Here is a 16,201-nt window from a genome sequence, read left to right on the forward strand (position 1 = left end):
AACAAGAACGTACAGTCCGCGCGGCATCCGCCCCGCCGCACAGCGCGCATACGCGGGCGCCCGGACGGCTGACACACCAGTTGCTGGTGGCGCCCTCTGCGCTGCGGCGCCTCCGTCATCGCAAAAGCGGCCCCTCGCTCCCATGCATTTCGCGGCGCGGTCGACACACTGCCCAATCTTCTAGAGCACTATATGCGCGGGCGGCAAGGTGGTCATAGCATTTGCATTGAGAACTTGTCTTTCGTGCTGTTTTTTTGCGCTATAAAACAGCTTTTACTTGGTTTTCACGCAAACTGTGACCATGAATCGTGAGCCGAGGTCATCAGAATACCACTGCGCTGTTGTTGGCTGCTCCAACAACTATCGTAAGCGAAAAAAACTAGGCGCAGAGCCATGTGCACAGCATCAACAGCTGCGGCATCAGTGCGGGCGCGATCTGTTTCAACTGCATCGTTTTCCGTCCGATGTAGACGAGCGACGGCGTTGGCTGGCTAGCGTCAACACAAAGGATTTTGTGCCATCGACCGCCTCTCGTGTGTGCTCGGAACACTTTGTTTATGGACAACGTACTGCCATGAACTCCATACCTATGTTTAAGCTGGGCTATGAACGGAAGGTTTATAACGTCACCACTTCTTGTGCAACACACCCATGCTTCATGAAGAACTTTGACTGACTGTGAGGCCTGCACTTGGCATTTCAGCAATGTCAATTACTCATCTACTGTATGCATGAGCACCGTCCCAACCCAACCACTCTGCAAATACGAGTACGACTGCATACTCCTGAATGATTTCACCTCCTTGAGGTCACACGCTTTCTTCTCAAGGAGGCAAAAAATAATGTGTGTCATCTGCACGCGTGGCCACTCCTTTATGTCGTCACTCCAGTCAGTGACAACAGTTGGATGGCTGTACAGCTTGTCACCTGCAGAAAAATATCAAGGGCACACAATCAGAGCAATGGAAGGAAGTAGCGAAGAGAAATGAAAAAAAAAAAAAAAACACTTCAAAATTCTCGTTGCATGCTATATCACCTAACTACATGCCGAGGAAGCAATGTAACAGCAAGGTTATTACCGCAAACAATGGGCCTTGGCAAAACAAGAGTGCGCTAACTGCCCCAGTCAAGATACCAAAGCCTAGAAAACTGATGTGAAAAAGCGTAACTTGGAGAGGACTGCAAGCGCTCTAAGTGCTCGCCAAAACACAATAGAAGAAAGGGAGGCGCGGCGAATTTCTACTGCCGCGTAGATAGTAGCCGCGCAACCTGTGATCTAACTTCACTTGTTCAGCGGGAGTTATTTACGGCCGAAACACTCCTCTTTCATCAAGTGAAAAGAGGACGCCACGTACGACAAAAAAAAAAAAAAAAAAAAAAAAAAAACGAGACAGAGAGAACGGTCATTGATCGCTCAGTGGCCAAATTCCCAAACTAGCGACGGTGACATACGCGACGCCAACAAGTGTAGACGTTGCTTTTGCTCGGTACCTACACGCTCTAGCTGAGTAAACAATCTCGGAACCGATCACTGGATCTGCTCGTTAGTGAGTATTTATCTCATTGATAACCCGCTGAAACACAGAGCGCCCAGAGGATCGAGCGCTTTATTTTGGCACGACACGTATCTCTCCGAGAAGTGCACTGTAGCACGTGTTCGAAATCGTGAATTGTATACCGGTCAGCTTTCACGAAACGAGTTCAGTATCGGGACTGATCAAACAATAAAAATCGCATATACACACCAAGTGTACTCAAGCAAACTGAAGTCCCGCTAACGTAAACATTCATGAAATAGCTGTGTTATCCTGGCTGGCAATCGTAGTCTATCGAACGCAATTAAATAGCATAAAAGAAGCTTGGCGCTGTCTGTGTCGCTTCCTCGACAGCCGTCGTAGATAGCAGTGCGACAATTGTAGTGCATTAGTTCACAAACTCAACAAAATCCGCTTACCTATGTCAATCATCGGAACGCCGGTAAGAGTGCCACTGCCTCCGGCCCCGTCATCTGCCGAAGTTCCGGCCATCGCTCCACGAAACGGCAGCAGTACTGCTAAATGCTTTGCCGTAATCCAAGAGCTTTTCTAACGCAAACACACGCAAAACCAGAACAGAAACGTCTATATGCGGCACCGCCGTTCTGCACTGTGGGTATACAACAAATGTGTGCGCGCATACCAGCATGGCGCTAGGGACAAAAACAGAACATAGACGGCGCCACTTTTTCAAAATGGCGACCTCCTAAATAAAATGGTCTATATAGCAAACTTTTCCCAAATCTTATTGCACCTACGTGCAAACACTGCTCACAACCATTCATTCACATGATGTGGACATGTACACGATACAACGCAGACAATTCAGCTACAGTGGATGCGTGGGAGTCCTTCCTGCGTACCACCGAGCTCGCCCAACAGCGCCAGGAGGCGGGATCCCTGCTGACCTTCTCTAAGCAGTGCAACCAGTCTTTCGACTGGTTCCCCTATTTGGGAGTAAATAAAGAGCTTATCATCGTCATCATCAGTCTTCAGAGTGTCACTGTGGGTGGGAGATTGTCACAAGCTGCCTCATTTATTATACAGCGTAAGTTGCGGGAGCGTCTACCTCAGATATAGAGCGAAACTCACGGGACCTCGCTGCTCCTTTGAGCAAGCTTCGACAAGCCGATGGGGCAGCGACCGCGCGTCCTTGACGCGGGCGCTGCGCAGAAAGGCGAGTGTACAAAATGACAGACCACAGAGCGCCCGCGCCAGTGCGCTCTGAGAAGAGGCCACTCTTGCGGCCGCTCCTGGAAAGCGTATTGTGTTTCCTCGGGCCCGCGATCGACGCATCGTTCTCCTCACCTGTACGGCCGCCACTACCGATCAACTCAGCCTTCGACGCCTCAATTAGCAAGAAAGCTGTGAGAATTCCATTTCACCACAGACTTGTTAAATCGAACATTATTTTCGCTTTTGTTAACCTTTACGTAATATTTTTAGCTGCGTTTCTATGTGACTTTTTCCATACTTATAATATCTAGAATACTTGCTTTGTTATCCTTATAGTCTGCTTTTTTTATCGCAATGTTTTGTTCATTGACGGGTTTTTCCTCTTGTCGTTTAACTAGTATTTTATCAATATCTTGTCGTGGCGTTTTTTTATTGTGCTTTATAATTATGCAGTGTAATTTGGACTATTATTTATAAACATTCAATTGTTTGTAAAAGCAAGTGACCCATTTGAACTTACTCCTCAATCGCACACCGACACACGTACTTCGTGGGTTGACTGGCCTAACTCTTAAATGTGTTCTCAAGCCTCATAGAGGGACGACGGGTAACCGTAAAGGGGATCTCGCGCCTCTTTTGACCCTAAAGGCGGGGGTTTGTGACATAAATGGCGTCCGCGGACAGGACTGGTCAACCAAGTGTCGGTGAGAGAGAGAGGAGTAGGTGCAATTTTTTTAGTGTTGTGTCCTAGCCCTGCATAACGCTTCCCTCTATCATGGCTGATGCAGAGTTACACAGACTTGTTGAGTATGGCCGAACCTTTGGCTTTGAGGGCCAAGAGCTGCTCAAATGGGTAGATCAGGAGCGAGCTCGTAGCAGAGAAGAACGCGATGAGGAACGTGCGCGACGAAAAGAGGAGTCTGATTTACGGATGGCGGAGGTTGAGAAAGAAAAGGAATTAGAGTCGCAGAAAGCCCAACTCCGGTTGGCGGAGATGGAGAAAGAAAAGGAGTTAGTGATGCTCCGACGAGACCTACCGAATAATCCGGCAACGGACGCTAATAGCACCGGAGAGACAAGGTCAGAAACAGGGGAGGGTCAAGTTGCTCGGCCCGAACGCATAAGGCCGCACAAGCTGATGCCGGTTTTTATGAGGGCAAGGACGACCTTGACGCTTACCTCATACGTTTCGAGTATGTCGCTCAGAGTCACATTTAGCCTCGCGATAATTGGGCCACAGCCCTTAGTCTGGATTTAAGCGGCGATGCGCTCAGCGTTTTTAGTCGCATGTCTGCATCCGAGTATTTGGACTACAACAAGCTCCGGCAGGCACTCATGATTCGCTTCCGTATGACAGGAAGGTTTCAGAGAAAAATTCAGGTCTGCTAGTCCCCGGAACGAAGAAACGTGTTCACAGTTCGCGACGCGTCTACAGAACTTCCTAGACAAATGAATAAAGCTGTAGGACACAAAGAAAGAGTACGCAGATCTCTTTGACCTGATTCTAAAGTAACAGTTCCTTTCTAACTGCGCCGCACCATTACAAATGTTTTTGAAAGAAAAGAAGGACAATACTTCGTGGAAACAGTAGCAAGGGCAGAAACGTATGTGGAGGCCCATGTCTGGTCAAACTTCGGAAAGTGAAGCACCCCGAAGAATAAGGCAGAAAACGCCGTCTCCAAGATAACCGAGATAAAGGAAAATTTGCTTCAATCATCGGATGCGAAGGGCAGTGATGAAAATAAATGTTTTATTTGTTAACGCACGGGACACCACACCGAAAATTGCCGGGCCGCCCTCTCCGACGGATCGGGACCGCCCAAGAAATGCCAAAAATGCGGCAAGCAAGGTCATCCAAGCTGGAGATGCTGGTATTAGGTTCGAGGTCGCGTGCGCCTGAGTTGTGTACCGGTGCCACCAGTTGTTAGATTTGTAGCTCTCGTGCTCAGCCCACCGCTGACGCAAGTTGTTACATGCGGCGCGCGGCCCCTCGGTAGCGTTGGCCTGGCGGCTCCGTGGGCGGCGGACGGCATGAACAGTTCCAGCAAAGACGAGGCGTCTACTAACGAAACAACCTTTACTACAACATCATGAAGAAACGGGCAGAGAAGCTGACTCGGAGAGATTACAGACACTCTCACACAGCTGGTGTCTAGCGTCGTGCCAACGGCGCGTCAAAGTAGTCCCTTTCTCAGCGGAGTCGGCCGCTGCTTTTTATAGGTTTTCCAATTCACAGGGAAAGAGAAAACCCTCACAGAAAATGGAGAGCTCAACAAGTCTGGCCACGAAGGGATGACTCAATAGCAGGTGGTCCGACCGCATCTCCTCCACTTCCTGCAGACGGGCGAGTGCGGCGCACTCTTTCACGAGCTCCAGGCTTGGCCAGCGTTTGCACACACACGCACGCACACACATTTGGCGCGTGGCAAGATCACGTCGAGACTTGCCCGCGGGAGGAAGCGTTGCGCGGCCGATGAACGGCGCCGAAATGGCCGATCCGCTCGCGGTTCTGCCTGTTGCTATGCGGTGGCCGCGCCAGCTGTCCCACTTGTCGATGGAGAAACGTAACAGACTGCCCCGCCGGGGAAGGGAGATCCCGAAGGGCAGGGGACTGCATCCGCTGTCCGGAGGGATCGGGATATTGCTGCTAGCCGGGGTCGTCCGACTCAGCTTCTCTTGAGCCCAAACAGCCTGAAGAAGTCTTTGGCAAGTCCGGTTTCCAAGGCACTCTGCAACTTGTCTTCAGGAGAGTTTGCTGACAACCCACAACGTCACAACCACGTTAAAAACTCAACCAGTCAGCCAGCAAGCACGGCACAATCTTCACTAAGTTATGCCAGACTGTTTCCCTCTTATGCCCCCATCTACATTAAAGGGCAGCTCAGCAGCACTTGGAACGCGTCCACAAATTTGAAAATTGCATTTTCAAAACATCACTTTCAAACAAAGGTAATACAATACAATCTGTTCAAAATCCTATGTCAGGAAAAAAAACACCAACAAGTGAATACAGGCTTCTTCTCACGTTATGGGCTCCGGCTTAAGCCATCGGCGTTACCGTTATCACCCTTTTCACTAAGGCTTCGGCTGTCCGTTTCACGGAACAACCGTACCTTCCTGTTTCTGTGCAAAGAAACATATGAGCATGAGTCGTTCACCTTCCTAAACAACCTATCCCTCTCCTTACGCTTTGCGCACCAGTCACGCATTTTCTCGGCACGGGCGCATTTGTGCCTTCGGGATAGTCGCTTTCTTTTTCGCGATAGCCTCAACTTGCTCCATTCTTTCTCGCGCCTGCCTTTCCGTTTTTTTTTTCTACGGCAGCACTGGAACACAGGCGTTTTGCTTTCTTTTCGCAATCGTTGGAGTTTCCTCTTCTTACGATGGCAGCAATCTTTCTCGCGCCTGCCTTTCCGCTTTTTCCGGTGGCAGCACTCGAATACTCCTTTTCTACTTTCTTTTGACGCCATCTCTAACAAGCTAGCGGTCAACGTTCTAGCGGTAACCGGAGCTAGTAGGGCACGGATGTTGCCGAATTGCGGCGCCGCGTCTGCATCGCGGCCAGCAGCGCAGGACTCACTTTCAGTCAGTTCCCAACCGCAACATCGGCTGGCGTCAGTCGCGTCAGTCTCACTTCTAGGCATTTGCTCTGGCGGCTCGCCACTCAGTGCGTCGCCTCGCTTAGAGCTTACCGGCGCACGATCAAGCTCTTTCGACAGCTGGGGCGCTTCGGATTGCGTGAGGGTCATGTGTGCCACGTCCGCGTTCGCACTGGGGTTACTTTCGCGAATACAACCTAGCGTGGTATTGGGGCACGAACGATTCTGACTCTGCTCTGGTCGTTCGCTGTCGCCTTCGCAAGTCGCTCTCTACAGCATACGCGCACTCCTCGTCGGTCTGCCCTGGCTGATCACAACTCGCGGGCTGCGCAGTTTCCCTGATTGGCAATTCGCTTTTCTGCGTGTCCTGCTCTACGACACAGTCGATTTCGGAAACCGAAATTTTCTCCTCTCCTAGCTCATTTCTATCTCCGTCGCGCTCTACACAAGCTTCTGCTTTCGACTCGAGAGGCGGTTCAGTTATTGCCAGTTCCCCACTCTCATTTGATGGAACTGTATCTCCTACAGCTACTTGGGTCGGCATGCAGTTCACCTCGCTTAACGGCGTCACTTCGGACTTCTCGCCGATTAAGCCTGAGCTAACCGTCTCAGCTATTGGCTCGACCAAGGTAACACGATGCTCTTCTGTTCGAGAATCGGTCGGCTCACTACTGCGGTCACGTTGCTCGGCCGCTTCCCCAAGCTGTTTCTGACACTCCGGTGCAAGTTCGATTTGCTCCGAAACTTCCGCACTGTCTAACCATTCGCTTACAGCGGCTTTCAACTGATACGTCAAATCAAAGTACGACTCGTCACAATGTTTCTCGCTCTCATACCTCTTCCGAAGATCATGAGGCGTTATCTGATACCGTATCAGCAATGACTCTTTTAGTTCATCGTAATTTTTCAAGCGGTCGCCAGCCAAGCGCTTGATTTCTTCCGACGCTTCAGCGGAGAGAAGAGTTACCAATTTCTGCGCCCACCTATCTCGCTCGAAGCGTTTACTTCTACAGACACTCTCGAAGTCTGCCAAATATTCTGCCATATCCTCGGTGATGAGGAACGGTGGCGTACCGTCTCGCGGTATCGAGCCGTTACACTGAAGGGCATTGAAAGCCTTAAGCTTTTCCACGCTCATTCTATGGGCTGAAATCTCCAGCTGCATCAGTTTCCTTACGCGGGCGTCTTTCTCGTGACGTTCCCTACGTTCACGATCCTCTTTCTCGTGACGTTCTCTACGTTCACGATCCTCTTTCTCGTGACGTTCTCTACGTTCACGTTCCTCTTGACGTTCGTCAATGATCTCAAGGCATTCCAAAAGCTCGTCATCTTCAGCTTCCAACGCAAGAATAGCCTTTAACACTTCTGGTTTTCTGAGTTTGTCTGACAAATCCAGACCCAACTCCTTCGCAAGCTCCAGCAATTTCGGTTTGCGCAACGACTTCAAATCCAAATCCATGGCTGTTCCGAGTGCTGCCTTCTCTACTGCCCACTATTGCCTTGCCGCAATTAACCCAGAAACAACGACAACAGAATTACCAGCTCTGTTCTCTACCTAATAAAAGCCTGGCAAAACTCAGTAGAAGAAAGTCCCGCACTCACCAAACCTCGCATCCAACGCAGTCGCTCCGCTGCAGGTAACCAGTCATCACACAGGGCTCGTTGCACTGCTCCCGCCTTTCCGCTGAGCTGCTTTGATTCACGAGTCACGCCTGGGACATCTCCGCTCTTCCCACCAGATGTTGCACCTCGGTCAGGCCTGGCTCGTTTCACCGACCACTATCACTGCTTGGTCGTCCTCGTCCATCCGCTGTTCACCAGTTGTTGGACGACGGTATCGTCTGGCTCGTCCCTCCGACCACGGTTACGGCTTGGTCGTCGTCGTCCCACCGCTGTTCACCATGTTATTAGGTTTGGGTCGCGTGCGCCTGAGTATCGTACCGGTGCCACCAGTTGTTAGATTTGTGGCTCTCGTGCTCAGCCCACCGCTGACGCAAGTTACATGCGGCGCCCGGCCCCTCGGTAGCGTTGGCCTGGCGGCTCCGTGGACGGCGGACGGCATGAACGATCCCAGCAAAAACGAGGCGTCTACTAACGAAACAACCTTTACTACAACATCATGAAGAAACGGGCAGAGAAGCTGACCCGGAGAGATTAACGACACTCTCAAACAGCTGGTGTCTAGCGTCGTGCCAACGGCGCGTCAAAGTAGTCTTTCAGCGGAGTCGGCTGCTGCTTTTTATAGGTTTCCCAGTTCACAGGGAAAGGGAAAACCCTCACAGGAAATGGAGAGCCCGACAAGTCTGGGCACGAAGGGATGACTCAATAGCAGGTGGTCCGACCGCATCTCCTCCACCTCCTGCAGACGGGCGAGGGCGGCGCACTCTCTCACGAGCTCCAGGCTTGGCCGGCGTTTGCACACACACGCACGCACACACATTTAGCGCGTGGCAAGATCACGTCGAGACTTGCCCGCAGGAGGAAGCGTTGCGCGGCCGATGAACGGCGCCGAAATGGCCGATCCGCTCGCGGTTCTGCCTGTTGCTATACGGTGGCCGCGTCAGCTGTCCCACTTGTCGGTGGAGAAACGTAACACTGGGCAAATGGGGCACCAAAACAGAGAGAAGAAAATCGGGAGTCCGCTGCAGCATGCGTCGGGAACAGATACTTTGAACTTAAGGACGGAGGGAGGATCCCCGTGATTAACGCTGGTTTGACCAGTTAAGAATGCGCAGTCAGAGAATGCTTACCTGTCGTAGCTGGCATGATTGGAGGCCGAACAGTCCGAGTCCTGAGAGACACAGGCTGCAACACGCTGGTGGTAAGGAAGGACTTAGTACGGAAGATATTACCGATACGAAGTCTCCAGTTTACCTACTTAACCGCTCAGTCCTAATGCTCCCAGAAGCTTGGGTCGATGCCGACACCCCGTAATTTAAAGACGCCTTCTCGCTAATTGTATGAGAACCCCTTGTACGATTTGGTGGAAGGTGCTATGTGGAAGGTGCAAGGCCAGCAGACGACCCTGATCCAAACTGGCACAAGACCACAGAAAGCAGGACTACGAAGTCCACTGAAGAAAATGTTGAAGAGTTAGCGCCTGACACCGAGAGCACCGCACCCATTTCGGATGCCATTGAAGCTTGCCCGGTAGTGACTAGAGCGCAGGCGAGCAAGGATAAAACGAGGAAAAAGCTTAAAGTCCTACAAGGCTTCCCTAGTGTATGCCGCGAAGAGTTGGTTCAAGAGAAAGAGAATGACGCGACCCTACGCTCATGCTTCGATCGCGTGGGCCCGCCGCAAGCGAACAAGGACAAGGCGGCGTCCTTCGAAGGAGAAACGTCGCCGATCGAGTCCGGCGGGGAGTACACTCAAGTTGTTGTGCCCCAAAAATACAGATCAGCTATACTCAAGCCGGCACATGGTGGGTTGATGGGAGGCCACCAAGGCGCGTAGAAAACCCTAGAAGCTTCAGACAGAATTCTTCTGACCCACAATGGAGGCTGACGCTAAGCGGTTCGTTGCCTCTTGCGATCCGTGTCAACGCAAAACTCTGAAGGGTCACACCACACTAGCGACTTTGGTCCGAGTGCCCGGCTTTGAGATACCATTTCAGAGGGTCGCGATCAACATTGTTGGCCCACTTAAACCGAAGTCAGCTCAAGGCAATCGGTACATTCTGACCATGGTGGGCTATGCTACTCGATACCCTGATGCAGTCGTGCTTCCTAGCATCGAGACAAAGGCTAGCCGAAGCACTTGTCAAAATGTTTTCCCATGTAGGAGTATACTCCTACATGCCCATTAGTACGCAGTATACTGTACCGATGGGCGACTTCAATGCCAAGGTAGGGAAAAAAACAGGCAGGAGACAAGGCAGTAGGTGACTATGGCATTGGTTCTAGGAATAGCAGGGGGGAGTTACTAGTTGAGTTTGCAGAGCGCAATAACTTACGAATCATGAATACCTTCTTCAGCAAACGGAAGAACCGGAAATGGACATGGAAAAGTCCTAACGGAGAGACTAAAAATGAAATCGACTTCATAATGCGTTCAACCCCCGCCATTATGCAAGATGTAGAGGTAATCGGGAAAGTGCGATGCAGTGACCACAGGATGGTGAGGTCCCGAATTAGCCTAAATCTCAAGAACGAAAGCAACAGATTCGTAAGAAAGAAACCCATCAACGAATTAGTGGTGAGGGGGAGGGCAGAAGAGTTCAGGATCTCGCTACAGAATAGGTATTCAGCTCTAACTGAGGATGGCGACATTACCCTAGAGGCAAGGAACAATAATTTCAGAGATATCATTACTGAGTGCGCGGTAGAAGTAGGGGGTAGGATAGTTAGAGAGGATACCGGTAAGCTGTCTAAGGAGACGAAAGATTTCATTAAGAAACGCCAGAGTATGAAAGCTTCCAATCCAACAGACCAGATCGAATTGGCCGAGATATCAAAGCTAATCAATAAGCGCAAGGTGGCCGATATAAGGAACTATAACATGGAGAAAATTGAGAATGCTGTAAAGAACGGGGGAAGCCTTAAAGCGGTAAAGAAGAAATTGAGCATAGGCAAAAACCAGATGTATGCGATAAGGGACAAGGCGGGCAACGTCATCACTAATATGGAAAAGATAGTCAAAGTAGCCGAGGAGTTCTATACAGATCTCTACAGTAGCCAAAGTAGTCAGGACCGTAATGAGATTGGCGGTAGGGAAAAACAGTCAGACGTTCCACCAGTGACGAAGGACGAGGTCAAGAAAGCACTAGAAACTATGAAAAGGGGGAAATCAGCTGGATAGTATCAGATAACTACAGATTTGCTGAAGGACGGGGGTATATCGTGCTAGAAAAACTGGCCACCCTGTATACGCAGTGCCTGGTGTCATCGACGGTACCGGAACCATGGAAGAATGCAAACATTATCCTCATTCACAAGAAAGCGGACTCTAAGGACCTTAAAAATTACAGACCAATCAGCTTACTGTCTGTTACGTATAAGGTATTTACTAAGGTAATCGCTAATAGAATCAGGACAACCTTAGACTGCAATCAAGCAAAGGATCAAGCAGGGTTTCGGAAACGGTACTCTACTATCGACCATATCCATACCATCAATCAGGTGATAGAAAAATGCTCGGAATATAACCAGCCCTTATACATAGCATTCATTGATTACGGAAAGCATTTGACTCAGTTGAAACTTCGGCGGTGATGCAGGCATTGCGAAATCAGGGGGTAGACGAGCCGTACGTGAAAGTGCTGGAAGATATATATAGTGGCTGCGCAGCAACCATAGTTCTGCATAAAGAAAGTAACAAAATTCCCATTAAGAAAGGTGTTAGGCAAAGAGACACAATCTCCCCAGTACTATTCACAGCTTGTTTAGAGGAAGTATTCAGAGGCTTGGAATGGGAGCAGTTAGGGATAAGGGTAGATGGAGAATACCTCAGTAATCTGCGATTTGCTGATGACATTGCCTTGCTAAGCAACTCGGGAGATGAACTGCAAATAATGATTGATGACTTAGACAGGAAAAGTAGAAAGGTAGGCTTGAAAATCAATATGCAGAAGACTAAGGTAATGTTCAACAGCCTCGGGAAGGAACAGCAGTTTACATTAGGTAGCGAAATACTGGAAGTAGTAGGCGGATATGTCTACTTAGGACAGGTAGTAACCGCAGATCCGGACCATAAAAAGGAAATAACAAGAAGAATAAGATTTGGTTTGGTTTGGTTTGGTAAAACTTTATTTCCCACAGTAGGGGTCCTGGAGGACACTCAGCTAGGCGCCAGGTGTAGAGGGCAGCTCCCACGTCGGCACAGAGCCCGAAGCTCTCCGCCGCCGCGCGGGCCTCCTGGACAGCCCGAAGCTGATCATGTAGTGAAGCACTTTTTAACACTTTGTCCCAACGTTCCTTGTTCTTGGCGTAGGCGTCGCTCGATGCACAACCACACAGCATATGGTTTAAGTCTACACGGTCACTGCATCGTTCACACACATTTTGTCCGTCGTAGTCTGGGTCGATGTGCTTCATGCGCCAGGGGTTGGGGTATGAGTTCGTTTGGAGCAAGCGTAACGTGACTGATTGGCTGCTGGTTAATTTTTTATCCGGGAGGGGAAATGCTCGTCTGCCTAGATAAAAGTGGTTAGTGAGCTCGTTGTACGTGAATAATTGATCTCTGTACTCGATATGTGGAATAGCAGGGGAAACCGGAGGGACGCGGTCGATGAGTCCTCGCGCCGCCTCGTGTGCGATCTCATTGAGATTCCGCAGGCCGCCCCCTAAGCTGCCCATGTGTGCCGGGAACCATACGATGGAGTGATCGGTGATGTTACTTCCGCCTAAGTTCCGTAGCGTCGTCTTGTCTATCCCGCCCTTGGCGAAAGCTCGAGTGGCTGCTCTAGAGTTGCTGTATACAGTTGTGAAGTCGAGTCTTTTAGAGCTAGTTCTACCGCTGCTTGTTCAGCTACTTCTGGCTTCTTGGTGTAAAGTGTGAGTGAGTTGCGCGTACGCCCGTGTCCGTCGACTACTGCTACCGAGTAGGCATGCTTTCCCAGTATGTACGCTGCATCCACGAAAGCTGTCTGGTCGGGGAACTGTGCCGCGTCCGCAGCGAGGGCCTTGGCGCGGGCGAGCCTTCCTCCTTGATTATGGATCGGGTGTACGTTTCTTGGGAAGGGGGACACTTTGATTGCTTCTCGCACGACTTTAGGTAACTGCAGGACGTTGTCCTTTTCTACTACGGTGTTCAGGTCGAGCTTAACGAGAATCTCTGCCCGCTTTGGTGCTTGATAGGCGTGCAATCTGTGCCGTGTGCTGTTCCTCGATGATTTCGGCAAGGGTATTGTGCACTCCTAGCTGTAAGAGTAGTTCAGTGGAGGCATTATCGGGGAGCCCCAACGCTGTCTTAAAAGCTCGGCGTATTTGTACTTCAAGCCTTCTCTGATGTTCCTTTTTCCAGTTGAGCATTGCAGCCACGTATGTGATGTGACAAAGTACAAAAGCATGGACCATTTGAATAGCGTTATCCTCGCTCAGTCCCCTGTGCCTATTCATGATGCGCCGAAACATCCAGATCGCGTTTGCAATCTTGATCGTGATGCTGTCAAGCATCGCCCAGTTTGACCCGTTGCTTTGGATGATTAATCCTAGAATTCGTATTTTATCGACCGCGGGTATGCGATTTCCATCCCTGTCGTGTAACTCTATGCATGGTGTGTGGTGTCGGCGCCAGTCGTTGGACGGGCGCCCTGGTCTTGGGGGGTGGTAGATGAGTAGCTCGGATTTTCTAGAAGAGCAACGAAGTCCCATTGGGGCAATATGGGCCTCGGTAACCGTTATGGCTTCTTGCATGCGCGCTTCCAATTCCGCATCGCTGCCACCGGTGCTCCAGATGGTAACATCGTCTGCGTATATGGCGTGCTCCACATCAGCAATTTCACCCAATGCGCGAGAAAGCTTTGTCATCGCCAAGTTAAATAAGAATGGTGAAAGTACTGAGCCTTGTGGTGTTCCCTTATCGCCCAGATTAAAGCTCTCCGAGACGTGTTCGCCTATCCGGATAGTGGCCGTTCGATCCTGCAGAAACGCCTTGACGTAGTGGTAGAAGCGTGTTCCGAGATTGTGGTCAGATATGGCTTTGAGAATGGCTTGATGTTGGATTTTGTCAAAAGCTTGCTCCACGGCGAGTCCCAGTAGCGCCTTGGTGTCTCGTGTGGGGCGATCCAATAGACTTTTCTTGATGCGTAGCATAGCGTCTTGCGTTGAGAGACCTGGCCTGAAGCCAATCATATTGTAAGGGAAGTACTCCTTTTCTTCTACGTATTCCGATAGTCTATTCAGGATGACGTGTTCGGCTAGCTTTCCTAGGCAGGACGTCAGTGAGATCGGCCTTAGGTTGGGTAGGCCCAGCGGCTTGCCCGGTTTTGGGATGAGGATCGTATTGGCATGCTTCCACTCTGCAGGTAGTTGGCCAGTTTTCCAGAATAAGAATAAGATTGGGATAGAGTGCATTTGGCAAGCACTCGCAGATTATGACTAGCAGCTTACCGGTATCGCTCAAGAGGAAAGTATACAACAGTTGCATCTTGCCTGTACTCACCTATGGGGCTGAAACGTGGAGGCTAACCAAGAGAGTTCTATTTAAGTTGAGGACAACCCAGAGGGCTATGGAACGAAAAATGGTAGGGGTAACATTAAGAGATAGAAAGCGTGCAGAGTGGGTCAGAGAAATAACTCAAGTTACCGACATTCTAGTAGAAATTAAGAAGAAGAAATGGACATGGGCAGGACATGCAGTGCGAATAGAGGATAACCGATGGTCGCTGAGGGTAACAAACTGGATTCCCAGGGAAGGAAAGCGTAGCAGGGGGTGGCAGAAAGTTAGGTGGGTGGATGAGATTAAGAAGTTCGCAGGGGTCAAGTGGATGCAGCTAGCACAGAACCGGGTTAAGTGGAGAAATATGGGAGAGGCCTTCGCCCTGCAGTGGGCATAATCAGGCTGATGATGATGATGATGATGATGATGATGATGATGATGATGATGTAGGAGTGCCCAGAGAGGTCCTCAGTGACAGTTGCACTAAATTTGCGTCCGGAGTAATGAAAGAGGTTAGCCGTCTGTTGTCAGTAAAATGCCTCTCCCTATACCACCCGATAGCGAACGGCCTTGTCGAACGGTTTAACAACATGCTTAAACAAATGCTGAAGCGCATGTGTCAAGAGAGACCGACCGATTGGGATCGCTACCTGGCTCCACTCATGTTTGCATACAGGGAAGTACCCCAAGACTGCTCCTGCGCCTCTCCACTAACACGATGCTGTGCGCGGCAGTACTTCAACATTTTGACTACCAATTCACTGGCCAGTGCTAGTACTGTGGGGAGGTGACTGACACCTACCACATGGTATGGGCCTGCCAACAAAACCCATCCCTTCCCCCATCCCTAACCCTTCCCGGGAGGACTAGGCGACCCTGATCGGCTGCTGCGACCTACAGGCCCAAAGGACCTTAACGCGGCGTGCGAGGGCGGCGGCAACCCCCAGTGGGGTCCCTGACTAGGGTCTCCACCCAGTATTGTAACGCCGAGGTCCTTAAGGTTCCGTGTCAAACAAACCTCCAAATATACAATAAACGTTTTCACCACCACCACCACCACCCCAAGAAAGCCTCGGCTTTTCCCCATTCGAACTCTTATATGGGCGAAATGTGCGTTAACCCCTGGCTGTACTAAGATAGCTTTGGACTAATGCAGCCATCTCTGACGAGTTACGAATTAGGTACGAGTACGTGCTTGCTCTACGGGACAGACTGTAGAATACCTGTAAACGTGCCCACAAAGAGCTGGAGCGCGCAGGAGAACGTAACAGCCGCTACTACGACATCAAGAGCCACAAACGCTCACTCAAACCGGGAGAGCAGGTTCTTATTCTTCTTCCCACAGAGAACTATAAGCTGCTCATGCAATAGAAGGGTCCTTTTTCGGTTATCAGCCGCAGGGGCGATGTCGACTATGAAGTGAATTTGGGCCATGCCACAAAAATATTCCATATCAACATGCTCAAGAAATACCAGCAAAGGAAAGAAGACACAATCGTGGCAGCTGTTAGTGCAGTAATATCGGCAGAAGAAGGCACAGACGCTGGAGAGACAGTGCTTCCTAAGCCCTCCAGACGCAGTCTATCAGGGATGTACACATTTCCGAGAGACTGACCAATGTAGAGCAGAACGAAGCCAAGAAACATCTGCAGCAGTACGAAGGTATATTTTCAGGCCTTCCGGGAAAGACCCCGCTGATTGAGTGCTAACTGAAGTTACAGAGCGACAGGCCGATAAATGTAAAACAATATCCGCTACCGTATGCTTTGAGACAAGCAACTGCATCAGAAG

This window comes from Amblyomma maculatum, chromosome 1 (genome assembly GCF_055883805.1).
Source record: "Amblyomma maculatum isolate TAMU_Amacu chromosome 1, ASM5588380v1, whole genome shotgun sequence".
Taxonomy (NCBI): Eukaryota; Metazoa; Arthropoda; class Arachnida; order Ixodida; family Ixodidae; genus Amblyomma; species Amblyomma maculatum.